At 41.1% G+C, this 22,316-nt stretch overlaps 1 long non-coding RNA gene across 2 annotated transcripts in view; it reads right to left on the bottom strand.

Moving 5' to 3' along the window:
- Positions 1-2,336: 2,336 nt before the first annotated feature.
- LOC121954345 overlaps positions 2,337-22,316 on the bottom strand; it is a 52,594-nt gene continuing 32,614 nt past the window's right edge. The window contains exons 3-4 of one of the 2 annotated variants that reach the window (XR_006106567.1): positions 3,062-3,205; positions 2,337-2,969 (exon numbers count right to left, since the gene is read on the bottom strand). This is a non-coding gene — a long non-coding RNA (uncharacterized LOC121954345). The remainder of the gene's footprint in view (positions 2,970-3,061; positions 3,206-22,316) is intronic. The other variant, XR_006106568.1, reaches the window with a different exon arrangement.

The raw sequence follows: 22,316 nt of genomic DNA, 5'->3' as shown, positions 1-22,316 counted from the left end.
TCTTGGCCATTTCTTTTGACATGCTAAGTTTTAAGGTTTTTGGCCTTTTTTGACCCTTAGTCCCACTTTGTATATAATGACGAATCTCTACAAGCTATTCTATGTCGTTTTCAGCCATTTATTGGAGCGGTCAATATTTTACTTTTTTCGACATACTATACTATTGCCTTCTTGGCCATTTTTTTTGATATGCTAAGGGGGAGAGAGAGAGGATGACATGCAGCAAAGGGCCGCAAGCTGGAACCGAACTTGCGTCAAGGACAATGCCTTCATATATGCGGCGCCACCCGACGCCGCTGGTATGTGGTCTTTGTTCAACTGCAGGCTTGAATGTGAAAGTGTCACTTTCAGTGCACAAATTCAAACCAGGTGCCGATTTCTCATTGACATCTGTGTCATACTGAGAAACCAACAGCTCCTCCAGTCTGACAATGGATATTCCATTTGCATATATGGTTGAGCAGCTTCTCTGACAATCACCGCTTCCCCTCAAAGGACCATTGATGACCCACCCCAATAGGGTCCTCACTTAAGATCAATCGCCTTTGCTGCTGATTATTTCCCAGGGTTCCATTAGTTTCTGCTATTGGTCCAAATCAAAAAATTTAAAATCAGCGTCCACTTCTGGGATATTGTTTTTTGAGAAGGGGATTGTTTCCTGTATAAAAGTCTCTGGGAGGTCCAGAAATTGGTTACTGTCCAATTTGGACACTTCCAGTCCTGTGAAGATTGGGCGTTCAATGAGCCTTTCTTGGCCCATTGTGCGCCGCAGGATATCGTTATTTGTGCCCTGTAGATTCAGCTTCTCCGTGTACAGTCAGTCATGGTCTCCGGCCCCAGTACAACCACATGCCTGCAGAGACACAAGGGCACTGCTGACTGTTGTTTCCTGCATTTTATTTTTATGGTATTGAGGTCTCTTGATCAGTTGTTCAGCTTCCAGCTGTTGCAGAAGTTCGATGACCTTCTTGTAGTTGTTGGTCGGGTCCCTTTTCAGCGGTTGTAATGTGGTTGTGTCACTTAGGGGGGTGAATCATCTTGGCGTGGCATTCTGATTTGATCAACACTACCGTGCTTCTTCCCTTGTCTGCTGGCAAAATGGTGATGTCCTTTTCTTTCTGCAAGGAACCCAGGTTTCTCTCCTGGATGGTCAGGTTTGAAGGGTAAGTCTTGGCAGTGGAGATCGCAGCATGAGATGTCTCTACAAGCTATAATATGCAGTTTTCAGCCATTTTTTTGACATGTCTTGAAAAATTTGAGATTTTTCAACATACTATACTGTATGTGATGGAGCCACAGCTCTCCTCATTAAGAGCCTGCCTCTCCCCCTTACTTTGACTCTAAAGTTCTTTTTCTGAGTGATGGATACCCTACATTGTTTACCTTAATGGTTGGCTAGACAGGAGATAAACCCCCTACCACTCGGGCAGAGGGAGCCTCTCGGGTCCGTCCCCTCTTGATCCAGGGTGGCTCTGGGAGTACCTCCGGTACTATCCTCTTTGGGTGTTTTGTGAGTTTTTAACTCACTCTTGGTCAAGACCAGGCAGCAAATTCTTTTTTGTCTTGTTTGGTGTTTTTTTGCCACTTACCAGATTCTCAGAAGGATGAAATGCAAACACCCAAGTATGGTTGAAAAGGTTAAAACTGCTCGAGGCAGGCTTTATTCTAAGATGAAAAAAAAACCAACAGATACCTCACTCCTTTTAACAGGAGCTACATATACCGTCTAATACAAGGTCAAGAAAAAGCAGGAGCACACAAGCACAGAAAGCCCTGAAAAGTTGCATACAATGGTCTGCTGTTCGTCTTTATCTGGATGTCCATCGCATCATCACTCTCTCCACTTTCCATCTCTCCTCATTGGCTGGCCTTGGGGTTGGTTGTTCGAGAAAAACTTCCTCCTACTGCTCGGAGTGTCATGTTCGAATAGATACTTCCGCCTGCTTCTTAGGGTGTCACGTTTGGATAGAAACCTCCTCCTCCTACTGCGTTGGGTGTCATGATTGGAATGAAGCCTTCTTCTCCCACTGCAGAGGAATTTCTAGCCCTCCACATGCTGTTTCATGTCATTATTTGCTCAGACGGCTGCTGTTGCTGATTTATAAACATACTGAACATGCTCATAAGCCAGGGTGCAGCCATATACTGTACATATTCATGAATGGGTTAATTTCCTTGAGGGGGGAATCAGCAGCTTGGGTTAGGATCTGGGTGCGAGTTTCCATCCATCGCCGGTTTCCCGACACTACACTATGTCGTTTTCAGCCATTTTTTCAACATGCTATATGATGACATTTTTGGCCCCTTTTTCAACATTGTATACTATGAAGTGTCTGCATATTTTTATATGCATATTTATGCATATGCATATTTTTTTGTATTTCGTCGGTTCTGGTTTTGCTTTGTTTGTCACTTGTCTCTCAGTGTTTTCAGCAACATTGCTGCTGCGCTTCAATCACAACTAAATTGTTTGTGTCTTGATGGCTGCAAGTGATTGATCGACAGGTGATGCATTTGACAGGTTGCATCAAGCAATCCTAGTTTGGGGAGCATCATGGTTTGTTTTAAAGATTTTGAAATTTAATAGTGAGTACAAAATTCAGTTTATGAACTTAGATTTATATTTTTACTGAACTTTTTATAACATAATTATTTTTAGGAGGTATTTTTCAAAATAATTATTTTTTTTGAATCTCGCATACTCATTGCAATACCTCCATGTACCCCCAGGGTTACACGTACCCCCATTTGAGAAACAGTGGTATAGTATGTTGTTCAAAAATTAATAAAAACGTCATAGTTGTCATGCTTCATTCAAACATTACACTGAGCAGGACCCACAATGCAGACCAGGAGACCGGGAGGAAGGTTTGGTTTCGAGGCGGGGGGCATTCCAAAAAAAGCCATGTGAGGCGAGAGGAGGACAGGGGTTGAGCGTAGTGGCTGTGTGGCATGTGACCATGGCAGGGCTGCAAGAAAAAACAAAAACTGTGAGGCACAAAAATCCAAGGCAAAAAAGGAAGATTAATTTTTGGAGTGAGACGCCGGCCGAGAAGTTTACCAAAAAGGGATCAACAATGAACTGGCGAAGAGTGGAGATTGAGACGGGGCTTTATACTGAGGCAGGAGAGACAGATGATCATAGGTGATGACTGTCAGGTGTGTAGATAAGCAGGTGAATGGGATCTAGGAGCCACGCCCCGCTCTCGCAGATAAAGACATACAAGGAAAACAGACAACACAGACAGAACAGGAGGGGCAGGGAAACAAGGGTGAAACACAGGGAGAGACACAATAGATCCTAACAATAGTATAGTACGTCATCCAAAAATGGATAAAAACGTCATAGTACGTTATTTCATCCAAAAACTGATAAAGACATCATAGTATCGTAGGGCTGGGGCGACACGTTGACGTAATATGTAAATACGTCGATTTATGTAACATGCGTCAACGTGTCGCAAAGAGGATGTAACATGGTTATGCCTAGTCACAGCATGAACCCTACCAAAGCACAAGCTGAAGCAAAAAAAAACTCGCCCATGTTCATCTAAAGTGTGGGAGTATTTTAAGCAGAGACCAAACAACATGGTGCTCTGCAATCTCTGCAAATTAGAAATGGCTTATCACAGCAGTATTACCGCCATGCTCGAGCACTTGAATCGGAAGCATCCTGGGGTAACTTCTCAAGGATGCAGCAGGAGCAAGTTGGCACCATAAGTCCTGTTTACGTTATATATGTTTGTTCCCTCTGCATCTCTCACACTCACTACTGACGCTAGGACAAGTATTGCCACTGAGGCATAGAAGTGTGGTTTCTCTCTGAAAGATGTGCTGGCTGCTGTTCATGATAATGCTGCAAATGTTGTGGCAGCTCTCGGGATCTTGGAAGAGACGCATTGAGTTACTTCACATCAATGTGCTGGCCAGACACTTCAGTTAGTGGTCAACCAGATCCCGAAGAAGGATTCCCAAAGATAAGCAAGGCACTTGGGGCTACAAGGTGCCTTGTTGAACATTTCAGAAAGAGTGAGCTGGCCAGCAGCAATCTCAAAAACAAACAAAAGCAGTGGGGCACAGCCCAGCATAAGTTGATCCAAGATGTACCCGCAAGATGAAACAGCTCCTACTACATGGTAAGTCGCCTCTTGGAGCAGCGGTGGCCGGTGACAGCAACACTTTCCAACCCAGAGGTTACACAGAAAGGAAAGGACTACTGGGGGAACTGGAGCAAGTTCTCAAGCCCTTTGAGCAAGGCACTGTCTTTCTGAGTGGGGAAGCTTATGAAACTGTCTCTGCTTTTGCTTGTTGGATTGCTAAATGTAGATTGCACTACATTCCCTTTACTTGAATGGAACAAGCTCTTGCATTAATTTTATTTTGGAGAGACTTTATATCAGACTGTAAAACATAGATAACCAGTTAAGCCTGAGCTATTTTTGTTGGGGAATAATGCCCTGTAGTGTATTCTCTGTCATGATCGCAGGTGATTGAATAAAATATTGAAATATAAATGACACGTTTGAAAATGTTATTTTCAGTGAATTCGTTGTTATATCAATCGAGGAATAAAAAAATTATCGTAAGATCAATAAAAAAAATTGATAGATAGATTTATAGGGAAAAAAAAGAAGAAACCTCAGGAAGAGCGGCAGAGGATGATGAGGGATCCCTGGTCTACAGAGTAGTTCCTTTGAATATAATAACCAGTCACAAAGTACAGTGAAAACACCAATAATTCAATACATAATGAATTCTCTGTGTAAACTTCCCTGAGATGACCAGGGAGCAAGACTCGGTGAATCTCGAGGTGTGACATGAGCGAGGTATTGTTCAGAGACGAGGAGTGGTGGTGGTCTAGCAGTGACGTCCTGTCATCTGCCTGCATGGGAGCCTGTCATCAGCCTCATCATATGGCTGTCATAGCTGATGCTGGCGAGGGGAGAGGCCAACCCTGCTGTGTCAATCAACGAGCCCTCATTAGAAGCGGCTTTAATTAGTGGCTGCACCGGCGCAGTATTGTTCACAACGCCGCCTTCGTTAAATCTGTTAATCCCAAATGGATTTGGGTTTAGAAGAGGCGGCACTACAGAGGTATAATGTAAGGCTACTTTGTGGGGTGAAGAGAGTTGTTTCTCATGTTGTTTATACCTTGAATATGCCTTTAATAGATATAAAAGTCTTGAAGTGTCCCTGAGGAAGCAACTGCGTGTTTATCATCCTGGTCCAAGGATGAACGGCTGCGAAAATTTAAATAAAGGTTCGTGAAAACGTCCTTGTGGAAATAAATCATCATCTCATACTAAGATTATTTCAGTGTGGCAGGGGAGTCAGAGAGTTCAAGCCTCTCTGATGATCCTGATCATGACAGAACGATGATTATGAGGTTATTTTCACTGTCGCCGGGTGAGACCATCCAGGCGACAAGAACATGACTTTGTGATGTTTGTAATGAGTGAGCATTGATTGACTCAACACAGCCTAAAGAGGTTTCCCTCATGTTCAAGCTCAAAGGATGCTCGGGCTCTGTGTGCATCCTGTACTGTAGCATAGTTCGCAATTAGAATAATGAGAAGTCGGAGAGCTGTCTGGAGAAATGCAATTGCTGCTTTTTCTCAACCCAGGCCTCATCTGCCAACTATATGCTATTATACCATTCCCATCCCAGTTAGATCAGTCAGCAGTGCAGAGCGATTCCCCTTCAGGAGCTAAATTATCGTTTTGAATGGCCATTGTGCGACACATTGTGTAATTAAGCACTAAATATGCCTCGCTACCTGATTATGTCACTCTCCAAAAGCACTGAGGAGCTGTGGGGTGAGGGATGGTGTTTGTGTGTACATCAAGTGGTGGGGAGGGATTCGAGGTTGGGCAGGAAGTGTGCAGGGGTGTAACAAAAGGCCAAAATGTGTAAAATGGGGTAGCACTGACCTGCGTGCCCCCTTCAAGCTGAGCGAGGGTCTTCTGTCTGACAGAAGCTCAGCCTGAGGGGGGCGGGGGGTGGATTTGTTTGAGTCCCAACTGTTTTGGTAAAACAGTGCAACAAGAGCATCCAGCTCTCTGCAGCTCCAGCAAGACGGAGGAGAAAGAAGAGACGAGGCAAAGAGAGGAGAAAGAAAAGTGGGAGGCCACAATCACCAACCCCCACCACCTCTGACTGGCTCCCCACACCGCCTCAACACACACACACACACACACACACACACAGACACACACACACTCCTCGACGCCTCCAACCCCCTCCCCTACCCAACACCCAGTCACTGTCAGGCCAAACACATGATGAATTGCCCTGTCAACAGAATTCATTCAGGGACCAATTAATTCAGCAGAAATGAACTAGAGCCATCAGTCGCTGAAAAACTCAGTGCAAAGAGAGCAAAGTAGCCCCACTTCAGAAAACGAGGAAGCGAGGGAGGGAACGGGGGAGAGAGGGGTGAGCGCAGTGGAGACGAGAGGGCAAGTGAAAAGAGAGAGGGAGAAAGAAAGGGAGAGGGAGAGAGAGCGCAGTGGAAGTTAGTCTGACAGAAATTGGTCATTTAATGCTTTAGCGCACTGGAGACAGCCCCTGTCATAGACGAAGGCATGGCAGGGGCTCCCCTGGTATTTTATTTATTAATTATCCTATGCAGCGAGGGGCCTTTAACTGTCTCAGTCCAGCCCCGTCAGCCCGACTCCCTGTCATTTTCTCTCCACAAACAGATCCTTTAACACCGCGCTCCAGGTTAATGGAGACAAAGCCAATATCCAACCAACCTTGCCTTCTCCCCCAAATACAGTATTCATCTGTACCTTATCCAGGTAATTATGTCTCAGACGATCTCCTGAATATGTCGTTGGGATGCTAATAAACCACTTTGGAGCTGGCGTGCAGAACACGTCTGACCTTTTCAACTCGCTGCTTCATGGTGGCTACGCCTCCCAAGGAGGGCAGCAATTATTTACACCTTATTGGGAACTGCATGTCACTGAGAATAAACACAGTTCCAAATAATTTAATGATGGCTGCATATTATTATTATTATTCAGGGTATCACAGAGACAAACTCGTGCTTATTTCCTCATAATTGGCTGTTGATGTGTAACACGTTTCAATGTGAAATCTTTGTTGATAAAAGAACTGCTTTGCAGAGTAAAGCTTCCTGTCAGAGGAGGGTTTTACCCCCATAACTCAAATATTTGTCACCTCAAATGCTCCATCTCTGTTTCCTTAGCAGAGTCGACAAAATCCAACAGAAACGCGCTTGCCAGAAGCTGTTTTGTTGGCGGTGACAAATTAGCACTGTGAAGGGCGATATCAACACCAGCTAATTAAGGTGTCGTGTGATTTTGGGCGCCAGATCAAGAATCTGCTGATTCATCCCACGGGTGATTATGATGTCCATATGGTCAACGTACAGCGTGCTACGAAGGGAAACACTATCAGCCCGCTGCGGCGCCGGCTTTGCCAAAAGTTTGATCTTGTCTTTTGTGGCGGTGTTGGGTGGTGTTCATCAAGGCTCTAAATTATTAATGGCATCTTTTCTTTAAGCCCAGGATCCTCTAGTGGAAAACACGGGATGAGGGGCAGCTGGGAGGCTGCCTGCGACTGACTGCCCCTCTACTCTGACATCAGGAAGTGAAATTCAACGCTGTTTCCACTGTCATTCATTGATGGGCTTGTGTACCTTGGATGCCCCCTTCTTAGTGTCACCTGATTTGAAGGAATTATCACACCTCATGCAACATAAAGGCAACTTTAGAATACATGTTTAATGGTTTTAGTGTTAAATAGTATCTTGACAATCATTAAAACTTTTATTCTTTACTATTCACTTAGATTTGTAGAGGCCAAATGATGAGTAATTACTCCAGAGACGCCAGGGGCTAATAAACTCAGTTCTCTCTCTCATTCCTCTCAATTCAGTCCTGTACTGTAGTGCTAAGCACAGTGAAAATACACCTAATAGACAATGCTGGCATACAAGCCAAGTGAACCTGACAAATGGAACAGAAAAGCTAACAGAGAAGAAAGAGGTGCTTAGGCCAACTGTCACAGGTAAAGTGCTTTCCTGATTTCTGTTTACTCACCACGCTTAAAACTTGACTTGTTTTCCTGCAGCTTACTGAAGAGATTCTGTCTGAGAGTCAGCTGGTTGTCAGCGTATCTCGCAGGCGAAACCGTTCATTTGGCATCACATTTGAGAAGGTGGAAAAAGTTACCAAGTGCAGCTTTTGAGAGTATGATAACACGGTGAACTAAAGGACGCATGTTGTTTCCCTGTTTAAGTGAAAATGCTCTCATGGTTAGTGTTTAAAGGAGCAGTGTGTAGGATTTAGTGGCATCTAGCAGTGAGCAGTGATTGCATATTGCAAGAAATAGTGAAGAAATATACTATACTTGTTCCAATGATTGGTCCAATTACTGTGATGTCAGCTACTGTGTGTCCCTCTGCTGTCCACTGCTGAAATGTAACCAAGTACATTTGCTCAAATGCTGTACTTAAGTACAAATCTGAAGTACTTTTACGTTACTTGATTGTTTTCAACTCATGTCACTTTCCACTTTAACTCCACTCACTCTTCAGTCAAAAATACTGCACTTTTTACTCAACCACTATTATTTGCTACGTACTTGACATATGATTTTTGCACAAAAACCATATAAAAATATACAAGTCCAGCTAAAACAATTAGTTGATTAATTCGAAAATTAATTGGCAACTGTTTTTTATTGTGAGTCATTTTTCATACAAAAGCATTCTGTGGTTCCAGCGTCTCATTATTCTAATTATTTTTATTTTTTAAATTCATTTAGACCTTTATCCATGCATGCATTTACTTTTAATACTTTAATACATTTCCCGGAAATCACATTTATTTTATGTTTATTAAACAGTAGGCCTACTTCAGTTTTACTATTGCAGAAGTTTTTCTTCTGCTTGTTATTTTTATTGGTGTCATGTCTCCAGTCTTGGCCATGTGCCACAGTCTTTGCACACGGCACAACACCTGCTGTTATCAGTTGTTTAAGGGCAGTCTTCATGCTAAAAGGTGACTTATGATCAAGTGGGATTCAGCATGGAACATAGCTGGGTAATTGCAGATTTAGATGGTTAGGAACATTTGGTGCATCTGGAGGTGACTTTCCCTTTTTTTTCTTGTGAAATATAAGATAACTTTAAGAGAATGTTGCTGCCCCTTCTACCCAAGATATACAGGCCATGTGATTAAAACTGGTAAAAACACTAATACAGTTTCATATTATAAAACAGTGTTTCCGCGACATTGTTCAGGTTGGGAGGCTAGTCCAGTACCCGCGAATATATGCCCACCTTTTTTTTTTTTCTGATAAGTTTTTTTCCACCTTTTCTGATAAGTTAATATTAAAATGCTCTGGTGGTTTTTACTGGGAGCAGAGTTATCCCCGGGTTTTTGTTTTTTTTTCTCCAAAACAAACAAACCTGGTGATTTAAACCGTTAAAACACAACACAAAACAACAGTAGTTTCACATTACAAATCAGTGTTTCCTTAAAGATGTTCAGCTCATCACAGACAGGCTGATCTGATCTGCTCATGTGTATTTACTTTTTTTTCTCTGATAACCTAAGCTCCTGAGGTTCAGGAGGTTTTTATCAGAAGCCTAGTTTTCTGCAGAAATATGCCTATATATTCCCCTAAATCCTATTCACTAGACATTTAAATAACACCTGATTTAAGCAGGAGACAACTGCAACGTTAACTTTGATGCAACCTCGTCTGCCTCTCATCAAACTCCTGTATTACTGATATAGACAAAATAAAGATTTCTGTATGATCTGCATATAAAGTGTAAGGAATCAGACGAATAGAAGGATGGGAGTGAGACCTACAGAAAGACGCTGCATATGAACAGAGAGGAGATGTGCTGTAGAATATAATTAATTAAATGAGACTAATTAGGAACATGAGAGCAGGTGCCAGGCTAGGAGCTGACAGCGAAGACAGCGAGACAACATGCCAGCACAAAAAAAGAAAAGCATAGCCACACACACACACACATACACATGTGCAACCACACAACCAAACACACATACACACATATGCACACAAACACACAGCTGCGGTTATGAGGGTGTATCGTGACAGGCACGGGGACAAAACAACTTTCTGCGTTTTGTCATGTGAAACCCCGCAGGAATACTCCTGACAGGAAGCAGAGACCCAGGCACCGTGGGGGTCTCTTGCCTTTGTCTCACACACATTCTCTTTATTATTTTGTTCTGCAATGGTGGAAAGAAGTTTGCACAAGCCAAAGATTTCTCTCCCCTAATTATTTCAGCACTTGCTCCAGACTGCAAGCAGTGTGGATTCACAGACTGCTTTTTCTCCTTTCAGACCTCTTAAAATGCTCCTCATACTCGCTGCTGCAATAGGGCACATTTACAAGGATTAGCTTGAATTTTATACGGAATAAATTTATTGGAAAGAAGTCAACATTTCTTATACAGTGGGGATAAATACTCTCAACTGAATACATTTCCTACGGAATCATAAACTATTCACTTATATGGCTAATCAAACTGATGTGGACAAAAGACAAAGAAAGCATCTATGAATTAAAACCAGATGTAATATGGAAATTTTGAGTCTTTATATTTATCACGGTGCAGATGAAGACATTATTTTATGTTTAAATGAACAAACTCTGCCTACCCAGACTACCGAGTTCTGCATTATTAATCCTAACTCTAACCCCTGTGTAAATACATGTGGCAGTTATCTTATGTGCCTAAAATTTAATGAAAAAATGAATTAATCTACAGTTCAAGTGAAATTAAACAATAATTTGTGTTTAATCTAACTAATGACAAAATTAATTGGAGCTGAAATAATTAGCTGATTGACAGAATATTAATCAGCTGCTATTTTAATAACCAAATCAAGTAATTGTTCAAGCAAAAATGCCAAGTATTTGCAAGTGCCAGTTTTTTAAATGAGAGGAATTTCTGTTTGTCCATACTTTGTATCACTGTTAATTGAATCTCTCTGGAGTTTGAACTTTTGGTTTGACTAAAATAAGACGGCACCTTGCACTCTAAGAAATAGTGATCGTACCATTCATGTTTTAAGTGATTGAACGATTAATCAATCAAAGCAAAAATCTGCAGATTAATCCATTACAACAATAATCTTTAGTGATGCCCGAAACATACAAGTCACAAATGGTGGTGTTAGGTAGTAGAGGCATTGATTTCAGGGGCGACGCAACGCACACTCTCAATGTTAGAACATGAGCATTTGTCCCCCCCAATAAAAACAACAAAGTAGCAGAGGACTTTTTTGGGGACAAATTTAAAGATATTTACACCATAAATTGATCCAAAGAAATTTACCACAATGCAGGCAACTAAGTATTTCATGTACAAAATCGCATAGAGGACGTCTCCATGAGACATGTACATATTCATGTACATACCCCCCACTGTTGAAACAAAACCTACACTCTTGCATGTTAGACAGATTATATATACTGCCATTTTCTTCAACATTGTGTTGTCTCTCACTGTGTTGGGTCATGACAATGAGGCTAGTATTTCTTTGCATCGTGCCAAGGCCAACATATAAATGTCATTTGTCCATAGTAACTAAAAACCTACGTTGGTGTGTTGGTTGTCCACCACAACTTGAACACTTGAAGTGTGCGAGCTTCTGCACTACACTGCAAAACAAAGCTACACAGAGACATGTTCGACCAAGTGAAATGTGTGACCATTTTCTATAATATTCCATGAAGAAAATCAGCTAATTTCTTCACAATTTACCAAGGTACAGATTACAAACATGGCACTGTATTAGGGGTTTAGAGGTCTAGTGTATAGGATGTAGCGGTATCTAGCAGTGAAGTTGCAGAACTGAAACTTCTCCCATGTGCAAAGCATACAGGAGAACTACAGCTGCTGATGCGAAAATGCAAATGGCCCTTTCAGAGCCAGCGTTTGGTTTGTTCGTTCTGGGCTACTGCAGAAACAATATGGTGGGAGAAGACTTGCTCCATACATAGATATAAGCAGCTAATTCTAAGGTAATGGAAACACAATCATTCTCATTTTCAGGTCATTAAATCCTACACATTGCATCTTTATTAAACCAAAATTTCTTTAAGACATCCAACTGGAAAACAAAGATTTCTAAAGCTTAACAAAAGGACACTTCTTTGCCTTTTTATATTTCAAACAATGATAACACAGAAGCAGTTGTTTAACATGAGTGAGGCAAAGAGGGAAAACCGTGGACATGATGAAACCTCACACTTTTCTGCCGTCAATCAAAGCCAAACACCAAGGATCTATACCTAACACTCCCTCTAGAAAACACACAACACAACAGCATTTAGAGGGTCCTGCAGCCAAGACTCTGCGAAGCGGACAGCTCAATATCTAGCCTTAGTGCAGCTTGTCAATGCAACACCAAACTCAAGACAGAGAGAGATGGGGGGTTGGTGCGGGGTAGGCTTTTTTAATTATCTGTGGTTGGGTCGGACTGTGCATCATCATTAGAGAGACTAAATAGCAGTGGTCACTGACTCAGGTAGTGGTAAACGGCACAATTAACAAGCTGAGGAGGGAGAACTGTATTCAATTTGAAAGCCTTCTCTCCTAATCCATCTCCAGTGATCAGCAGTGCTGCTGAGCTACGCCCTTTTACATTCAATTACATTAATCAGGTTATTACCCAGCAAAAAGTCAACATTTTAATCAAGAACTGGCAAAGTAGGGCAGGACATTATACCTAGACGGGGCTAAGTGACAGTCAGAGGAGGGGAGTGATGATATTCTACTGAAGATAATCTTTTACTCATGGAAAATGAGCACGGCAAGTTCTGGATCTATGTATTTTGTTATTCATATGATTTTGAAATGCTCCATATCTATCGTCATGTTTACATTTACACATGTCTGAATGAATCTCACGTTTCAGAGGGAATGTTGTGAATGTGTACAGCACATATCAGGCACTTTATTTTGCTTTTTTTCAACCTTTGCATGCAAATCCTCTTGGATGTTATCCTTGCAGGGGTGTTGTTAGCACAGCAGGTGTGTAAGAAATGTAAAAACATAGCTGCAAGGTTCACATCCCAATAACTCTCCCTTTGACACACTCTTTTATGGAAAAACACATTCTCTTACACAAGCCTTTATTCATAAATGGATGGGAAAAACTTGTATAAATGTATGTAGAGTGATCCACTTTGGTCAGGTCAGGGATTATTTCATTCACTGCAGAAAAAAACCAATTTATATGAATATGTGCTTACTTCACAACCAGTTCAAGTTGACTTTGCTGACTGATTGCTGACTGCACACACAAAGTGAATCTAATTTAGTAGAACCTCTGGCTAAGCAGTAGTTTCTCACCCATTTTTCCCCCACTAACAGGGAAGAAATCAATTCTCGAGCATCTATGACATTCAGGAGATGCTTGTCTTGTTTTTATTTTACTTATTTCCACACTTCTTTTTGCATTTTGGCTTGTTAGGAGTTCTGTGATGGCTGACCCGGGAATTGGGTTCTGATTAATGGAGGGAAATTCTTGTTGTCCAGCTCATAATGAGAGAAGACAGAGGTGAGAACAGCTCAATAGGAGAGATAACCACTCTTTGATCCAAACGGTCATGCAGAACCTATACTCGCTGCATCGTCAGAAAGTATGCTGTCAAGCTGCTCGCCTTTAAATTTCCCCTCATAAACTTTGAAAGGGACAAACGTGCTTTGAGATAGTTTGTTTTACAAATTCTAATGTAAACCATTTTGAGTCGTCTTTTTGTTACTAATGCACTTTGCAAATAATAGCAAACTGTCTGCCCTTTGAGCATATTGTTTCCAGATCACAGCTTGCAGACTTTTGCAATATAATAATTGACTTCTTACACTCAGTTACACACAAACAGCCGGCCCAGCGATACGGCATCTTCACACATATTCAAAATATTAAACTGTCTAAGTGCCATTTCTGAATCCCCACTAACAAGACCCATCTCAACTTAAGATGTCTTGTTAAATTGAGACCTTGTTCCCCAGTGGACTTAAATGTAAAACATATCTCTACCCTTGACAAGCAATGTTAATCCATTTAGTGTAACGAACTAACATGTCCCTAATTAAAATATGCCTTTTAATGATACATACTGACATCCTGGAAAACACTGTCACGCTTCCCTCCTTTAATACAGGAATATGCTAATTGCTTCTGTAACACTGGTGTTCAAATCCCAAGGCTATCGCCACATCCTGAGGGAGTTTGTGTGTCGGGGTTTTAAAACAAAAAAAAAGGCCCTTTAACATATTGTTTCTTGAAGACTGCTTTGGCCGGTAGAAAACGTTAGGGAGCTTCACTGACACTGTTGATTTCCATTCATTCACAGACATTCAATTTACCATTCACTCTACACCCCTTCAGTCCACCGCTTCACCTATAGGTGCTGGAGGGCAGATAGAGAGCATCAAACGTCCACCTCATCCCATGGCAGCTCATTTAAAACAAATCAGGCTGATTGCTGAGTTGCCGCGCTCACAAGGCCTGGGTGATAAAGCAATTAAAGCCCTCTAATTCTTCAGTTCGGAAAAGGGCCGGTAGGTAATTAATTATATATAATGAAATCCTTTTGTACCTCTTCTCTACATTTTGATTTTTGTTTCCTGATGTGCGAGGCTGTTGGTTTGACGGGCAGTAAGGGACAGGTTCACGTGGGTGGAGTCTGCAGCCCTCTGTGGCAGGCACCCTGGATGAGAGTAGGGCTTTAGTTAATAGGCTCTCTCTGGACAGATGAGGTCCATTAGGAGGTTAATTTAAAAATGAATAGAGGACATAGAGAGAGAAAAGAGGTGAAGACAGAGAGAGGAGTGAGCACAGAGAGCACAGATCATGGGAGAAATATAGCCACAAATATTTATTTATCTGTGCTGCTAATTACGCACATGATAATTAAATCACCAAAGATCGAGAGGAACTGTTCATTCTCACAAAACAAGGAAGCCTGCTCCAGCCGGAGCACAACTGAACCCTATCACTTCCCATCCATGAGGCCATTTCTTAAACATTGAGGCATTGTTCAGATGCATGGACTGCAGCCCCTGCCTCCCAATTTCCATTTCTTTCCCCCCTGCAGAAAGGCTGAATCTGATCCGGACCCATTGGTGTGTGGATAATGAAGGGGTTACCAGGAGCTGGGAGAGGCCTAGTAATTCCCCGCACCGGGGGAGTGGGTTTTTGGGTGGGGTTTGGATGAGTACCCCTGCTCTGTGATGCATGCACTCATGTGAGCTTGTGACAGCCTTTACCCAAATCCAAGGCCAGACATAGACGCTGCATGTATTATATAGAGATACAGTACAGAACCTGGCTTCAAACATTTTATCGCTGCAGAAATGCTTTATTCCTCATACAAATGGAGCTCATGCTGTATACATAAGTGTTACTTGATCTTTTGTATACATTAGATTTCAGTTTTTGTGCAGGATGACTTTGTTTCTGCTAAATGACCTAAATAAGTTTAAGTTAAATGCATGTAAATAAAACCTGAATCTGGTACATGTTGTGCTGAGCTCATCATCTTTTTTTCCAGTAGAGGTGGGAGTAACCCAGCTCAATCTAAGGTCACAAAAATTAGCATATCATCTGGCAAAAAGGGTTGGCCAATGTGTGGGCGTCTCCCTGAGGGGGGTCACCTTAAACATCAGTGTTAAGGCACCAAGAGACCCCCACGTACGCCAGGGTTAAGTATCTCCACTTCATTATGATAAAGATGTGAACAACTGCCCGGCCTACCAAAAGCCGTCAATAGACATTGGCTCCATCCAGGCTGACTCTCCCTCTCTCAGGACCCGGCATGAGGCACCATTCATCATCTGAATACCCGGGCCCCGAATCATTGCCGATCATTATAGTAACAGTGAGAGTCTCGATGATTGGCCACGATTGTTAGATCACAGGGATCTGAGGGTGATCCATCACACCGGGTGGCATGCTAACACCTCTGCGTGATGGGGTTCACCTCGGGGGTCAGGGCCAGGTCAGCATGCAGAGAGCCCCTCCGCAGAGAATACCTCCAGTTACCTACCAAATGCTCCCAAAGTGCAAAATCATTACTATTTCACACTTTATTAGTCTTGCTGCATTACGAATCTGTAACAATATATTGATTTTTTATTAAAAGTTCAGATATTAATACAAAGACAAATCCTTTACCATCACTTGCATCATTCCCTCTGAGCCACTGACCCCGTCCGACTTGTTTCTCAAAACTGGTGCAACACAACACTGTAACCCGAGGCTATGTGTTGTCATCCAAATGAGATAAGTTTATTTTCCCTAGACCAGCATTTGTTCCATCAGCCTGTAGGGTCGCAGACCACACTAAGGAAGCAGTGGGGAGTCCTTCTCAGCACCTGCAGCTCTAGTGAGGTGGCCCGCTAGCGAGGAAAGGCTTTGGCCGCTGCCCAAATATCTGCCTGCACCTTCTGTGCAAACGCACCAGCCTTAGGAAACCAGGAGGCAGCAATATTGTGGAACAAATGTCCTCTAATCTCAGCCTGCTGGTCTGGGGTCCTGGGTGGGGCCTCCGCATTGTCCCATCCAAACGTTTTAGCGTTTTTGGTTTTTGCTCTTTAAGTCTGACACCGGATGCTGCTAACACAGGAGAGCGTTACTGGTAAGTAAACAAGACACACCTACAGAGGCATCACAGCTGCTTCAGAATCCAGCAGATTCATCTGCATCGGACCTTTTATAGTGACTGTCAGATATGGGGTGCTAAAGATCTTTTCTAAATTTGTTTACATCAGCAGACAAATATGTCAACTTCGGCTTAAACACATTATGAAAAAGTATGCCAAACTGTTTCATGTAATAACCCTGAAGATTTTCATACAATTAATAAATTTTCTATCTTTTGTGAAATAAGGTAACACAGAGGAGATTGAGCCTATGGCCCACTGTTGGAAGTCCTTGCATTTGCAGTAACTGGGTGTCTGTGGCGACATTTCCAGGAAAGAATCACAAGCGGTACACAGTGATGTATTTTACACCACCTAACAATGGTTGGTCCGCCAGAGAGATCCAAAACCGCAATTAACATCATAGGTGCCACCAAAGACAGTGAATGGAGATCTTTAAGACTGTGACTGAGGAAGAAACACATTGCACTTGTTAACATATATAAGAGATCTCGCAAAGCACAGGAATATTGTTACATCAAAATGTACCTTTGCAAATACTTTTAGGCAGGGTGTTGATTTTTGTTCTCGATCTTCTAAGCAATCAGACAAATTTTAAAATGTAAAATTGCTGTCAGAATGCATTTTCTATCTTTTCTATCTTTGACACATCACAATAGTCTTCGAAAGTAATCTACTGTAAACCAACTGTCCATTCTTTTTGTTTTATAGTTCACATTTATTAACGTAACATACTAAGGTGAAGCTCTGCTCGGACAACAGTTTCTGTTCTTAGAAATGTAGTGCAATTAAAAAATAAATCAAAATCACACAAATTGAATCACATTTCCCATGGTATTTACAGAAAATGCAGCCTTCAACAAATGGAACACAGTGGGCTTTTGTGTCACTCTGACAAAGAGATGCATGCCAGGTAAGCAAATATTGAATCTCAAGGTAATTGCTCTTCTATTCTTACCATGCAAAGTCTGTGCTTACTCTTTTATACATTATTGGAAACTGGCTTTGTAAGTAATAAATTGAGATTTTTGGGCTAAACACTAACCAAAATTGTTGAGAAAAGCAACATAACATAGCTAAGTCTGGTAGGTTTAGTGAAGGCTGAAATATAACACATCAATAACACATCTAGTAGTTTTGTGTACAAACCTGCCGCTCACCAGTGTAAAGGCCAATGTGCACTGACATTACAGGCCTTCGGTGGTATATACATTTAGTTATGATCTATGACATTGCTAGAAGTGTCTGTATTACAAGTTTTGTTGTTCTTTGCTTTTTGATAGAAAATATTTTTTGAAGAGAACATTTTCTGATCATATTAAAATTCATAACATAAATTCAGCACACAAACATTATGCTCTGAGCTAAATCTGTCAAAAAAAAACCAACACAAACATTTACTGAGGACGTGAATTCTTATAGGATGTGACAAATTACGTCCATAATGTCCAGTGAGGCTGAGAGGCCTTTTAGGCCTTTAGTCTACAAACTGTTGTTACCTTTAGATATTGATAACTTTATCCAAATATTCGTTTGCAATCACATTTTTTTTTTTGCAGAAAAATCAAGTCACTGTGAGGAAAGCAAATAATTTTATCAGTAATGTCTGAAGAATTGCTGGTAAGGCTGTGTCACTGTATTTTGTCCCATTTTTAATAATCTTGGTCTGTTGCTCAAGGACTAATAGATGGTTAATTCTTGGTAATTTTGTCATTCACTGTATATTTTTTAGTTAAAAATCTTTCATTCTTTAAATTAATTAAATATACTTAACACAGTGATAGACAAAAATAAATGACGTTTGCTTTAGAATTAATGATACTATAGTATTCATACATTTTCAGACTTAGAATTTATCACCCAGAGAAGTTTCTGCATAAAAGCAAATCCCAGTCCATTCAATCAGTGAACAAGACCTGTGCCTTTTGTAGCCTGGCACACAAGAAGTTGCCCTGTGGAGTGTGTTATTGGAAAATAATATTTGAAATTATTTTCCTGATCACTGGTTTATCTCTTGGAATTCTTCCACCTTCAGTGAAAAAGTTCTGCATTTTGAGCAAAACAAACAGAAAGGCAGTCATGTACAGTGACTGAGATTTATTTTTACGGTTCCAAAAACTGACTTTCCATTTTTCATAATCAGTTCTAATAGATAACAATTAAACCTTAGAGTGCATGAAAGGAAAAGAGTTTTCTGCTTTCAGATCCAGTATTCATTTTGTTCACTTTTTAGTTTAGCTGCTTAGAGAGGAGAATGTAAAGAGATCAGATGAAACTGTTTAAAGGGCCAAAAAAAGATGCTTATTAACTGATACTGTACACGGTATACATATATACATTTATGTGTGTGTGTTAACTTCAAATGAGCAGTCGACTGGGGGGTGGAGAGTGTATCTATGGCAACGGTCTGGTCCCCAGCTGTCATGGTGAAGAAGAAGATGGGTGCCATGAGCGAGGAGACCACTTAACCTCAGCTGCTCCTCAGCTTAGGGGAGTCAAGATGCTGCCGAAACCCTTACAGAACCTCACTTAATATGTAGACAATAACCCCCCTCACCAGACAAAAGATGACTTCAAACCAGCCACAAAAAAAGAAACAGAGAGAAAGCTTTGCAGAGGCTCCTCTTCCTCAAAGTGGAGTTCACTATCAGAAGCTCCAATACAGCAGATGGAGAGTTTAGGGGTACGAGAGGGGGGAATTGGCAAAAGCTAATTAGATATGGTTTAACTGGAGAATCGCTTTAGTCGTTAACTGTTAACTTCTGATAGAGGGATGCCATTTTGCAGCAGATTTTAAACTCTGCTGTAACCATCTGCTGGAATTACATCAAACTGCACAGAATGATTACAAAACAAACTGGTGGAAATTAACAAGCATTAGTGCGTTATCTATGGAGGTTTTCTTTAAAATAATGTATGTGCCTTCTGCAAATGCAATCCAGGCATTCTCCCATGAATCACATTTATATGTTATTTATTTAAAGTTTGTTTGGAATGATATATAATGACGGTCAACATCACGAGGAAATGTCATGCTTTCACCTACCAAGTCAGACAACATTCACAAAGAATGCAAAACGTTCAGTCACAACTTGTAGTTCAGTAACAATGCATTTCCTTTGTTATTGCTACATTTTGTAGGGTTTTAAAGGTTGTTCGATTTAGAAGAAGTTAAAAGGGTCTGAAGGATGAGACAGATTTAATTCATTACTTTATTAACATTTAACCATATTTTTTTTAAGTTAACCAATGTGCTTTTGTTGCATAAATCTAACCACACACAGGATTTAGGAGCCTCAGTCTCCAACGCTCTGAGCTTTGAACATAAGCTCACATGCTTAAGGTCCAAAACAGTAGCACTTCCCACACTCCCAAAAGTAATCAAAATCCAAATTAGTTGTATGGAAGCTTAATTTCTAAGTGACGTCTTTGTTTTCCACATCCCAAAAGGCAAAAAACACAGTATTTACTTTTTGTCTGTTTCTGTTGTGTTTAATACTGGACACTATCTGTATACAACCTCATGACACCACCAAGGACAACAGTGGACTTTACACTAAAAATTATACACTTTTGAAAGTGCATTATTTATACCAATACATATTCAGGGGATTTCCTTTTTTGTAGCTATATAAGTAATATTAAAAAAGCATATAATTGTAAAAATCTCACAGAAATGAAATGCCTTCTGTGTTCTAACTTAAATCATAAAACCACTTTATTCAGTCTTTTCTTTTTTTGTCAAATGGGTCTTGGTAAATACAGTAGGGAGTAGGGAAACTATAAGACCAAGACAGTGAATGTATGAGGTCATAATGTTTAGGGCCTGAAACTAGAAAGTATTTTTGTTATTGATAATTATGATTCAGATTTTTGGATTTATTTTTTAAAACTTAAAAATGTTAAAATGAATGAAACTCAATTCCCTAATATCCATTGTGATGTCTCCAAATTACCTGTTTTGTCCAACTATCAGTCTGAACGCAAAATATATTATATTCTTATAACTTGGATAAGAGCAGCAAATGCTCACATTCAAAAAGCTGGAGCCAAAATTACGTATTGGCTCAGAAAACTGACTGACGGAAACTGTTATCTGATTAACAAAATAGCTGCTGTGTGATTTTCTCTTTAATGACTGAATAAATAAACAATTCTTGCTGCTCAAATAATGCTGTAATCAGTTGTTATTCCTAATCATTAAATTATGTATGTGTTTTTCAGGGACACAAAGTCAGAAACTTAAAAACAGATATTTCTTTTCAGAACCAGTTTTAGTACATTCTCGAATTCAGATTAGTTTCAAACCTGAAAATATGCCAATATGAAGCAAAAAAAAAAAAAAAATTGCAGAGGGTTGAATCATAACTTTTCTCTTGCTCTCGACCAACACTGAAGAGCTTTTGAGCAGCATTAAACCTCTCAAAACAAACATAAACATAAGATCCCCCTTTATCACACCTGCTGTTCAAAAAGTGAATAATTTGGGGTTCATCGGCTGACAAGGTTGGACTGACGGACCTGAGGTTGGAGGGAGGGAGGTGGGTGATGGAGAGAGGGAGGGAGGGGTGGGTCTGACAGGGTGTCGTCGCGGCTGTGACACGAATTGTCGGTGACAGAGGTTAGGGGGTCAGACAGGAAGGTCTGTTGTTATGAAGGGGAAGCGGGCTGCATTGTTCAGCCCTTGCTCCCTCCCTGACTGTGCAGCAATGGCCTAATCAGGCTTTGTCGCTGTTGCCCGACATAGACAGCACAAGCTCATTCTGTGTTTTCTCCTTTATCTACCATTGTCTCTTTGTCTACTTCCATCTCCATTTCTGTCTCCTTCTCCCCCATCTTTTTCTTGCAAGCAATCTTTCTTTCTGTCTCCCCCCTTTTTTACATTTTTCCTTCTTTTTCTCTCTCCACATCCTTCTACATCTATCCCTCTGGCATACACATAACTCCTTCTGGCTTTCTGTATGTGCATGCATTTGTGTGTGAGCGTGTCTTCGCCTCAGGCCATCCCATGGGAGGCTTCACAGGCTTTAGAGGCCAAATGAGGTGTAAGTCTATTAAAAAGGCAGAGCCAGCGTGCAGATTCCCAGCATGGCATGTCATTCAGGTGCAGTTAATTTCCACTTGATCAACAGTAGATGTGTTGCAGAAGTGAGCAAAGGGAGACTGACAGGTCAGCATCAACATATCAACCACCTCCCTGACTCACTCAGCAGCCTTAGGTGAACCTTTAAGGCCTTTCTATGCTTAAACTGCAGCTGTTATTGAAGTTTATGTGACAAAAACGGACGAGGTCTGATCTAATTCCATACACTGTCACAAGTTTCCACATAAATTCAGAAAATGACGGATTGGTCCTGCATTTCTCTTTGGTTCATTTGCAATGGAGATTCTGTTGATAACCATTCAATGGAAACAGGACAAAACAAGCATGTTTGTAGGCTACGAGTAGCCTGCTGTTAGAGTATATGTGCCACAAAATCCCATGAAAGGACAGAGAGATTAAATAGGCCTGTTTATTCATATGAAAATGACAAATGTGGTAAGCTGGAGGAAAACGGAAGGCTCCGAGGACACACTATTCATTATAGGAGCGCCTGTGGGTCATCGTGTTTTTATCTAAA

This window comes from Plectropomus leopardus, chromosome 15 (genome assembly GCF_008729295.1).
Source record: "Plectropomus leopardus isolate mb chromosome 15, YSFRI_Pleo_2.0, whole genome shotgun sequence".
Lineage (NCBI taxonomy): Eukaryota > Metazoa > Chordata > Actinopteri > Perciformes > Serranidae > Plectropomus > Plectropomus leopardus.
Note: the sequence above shows the minus strand (reverse complement) of the source record. Positions and strands in the feature narration are given on the sequence as shown.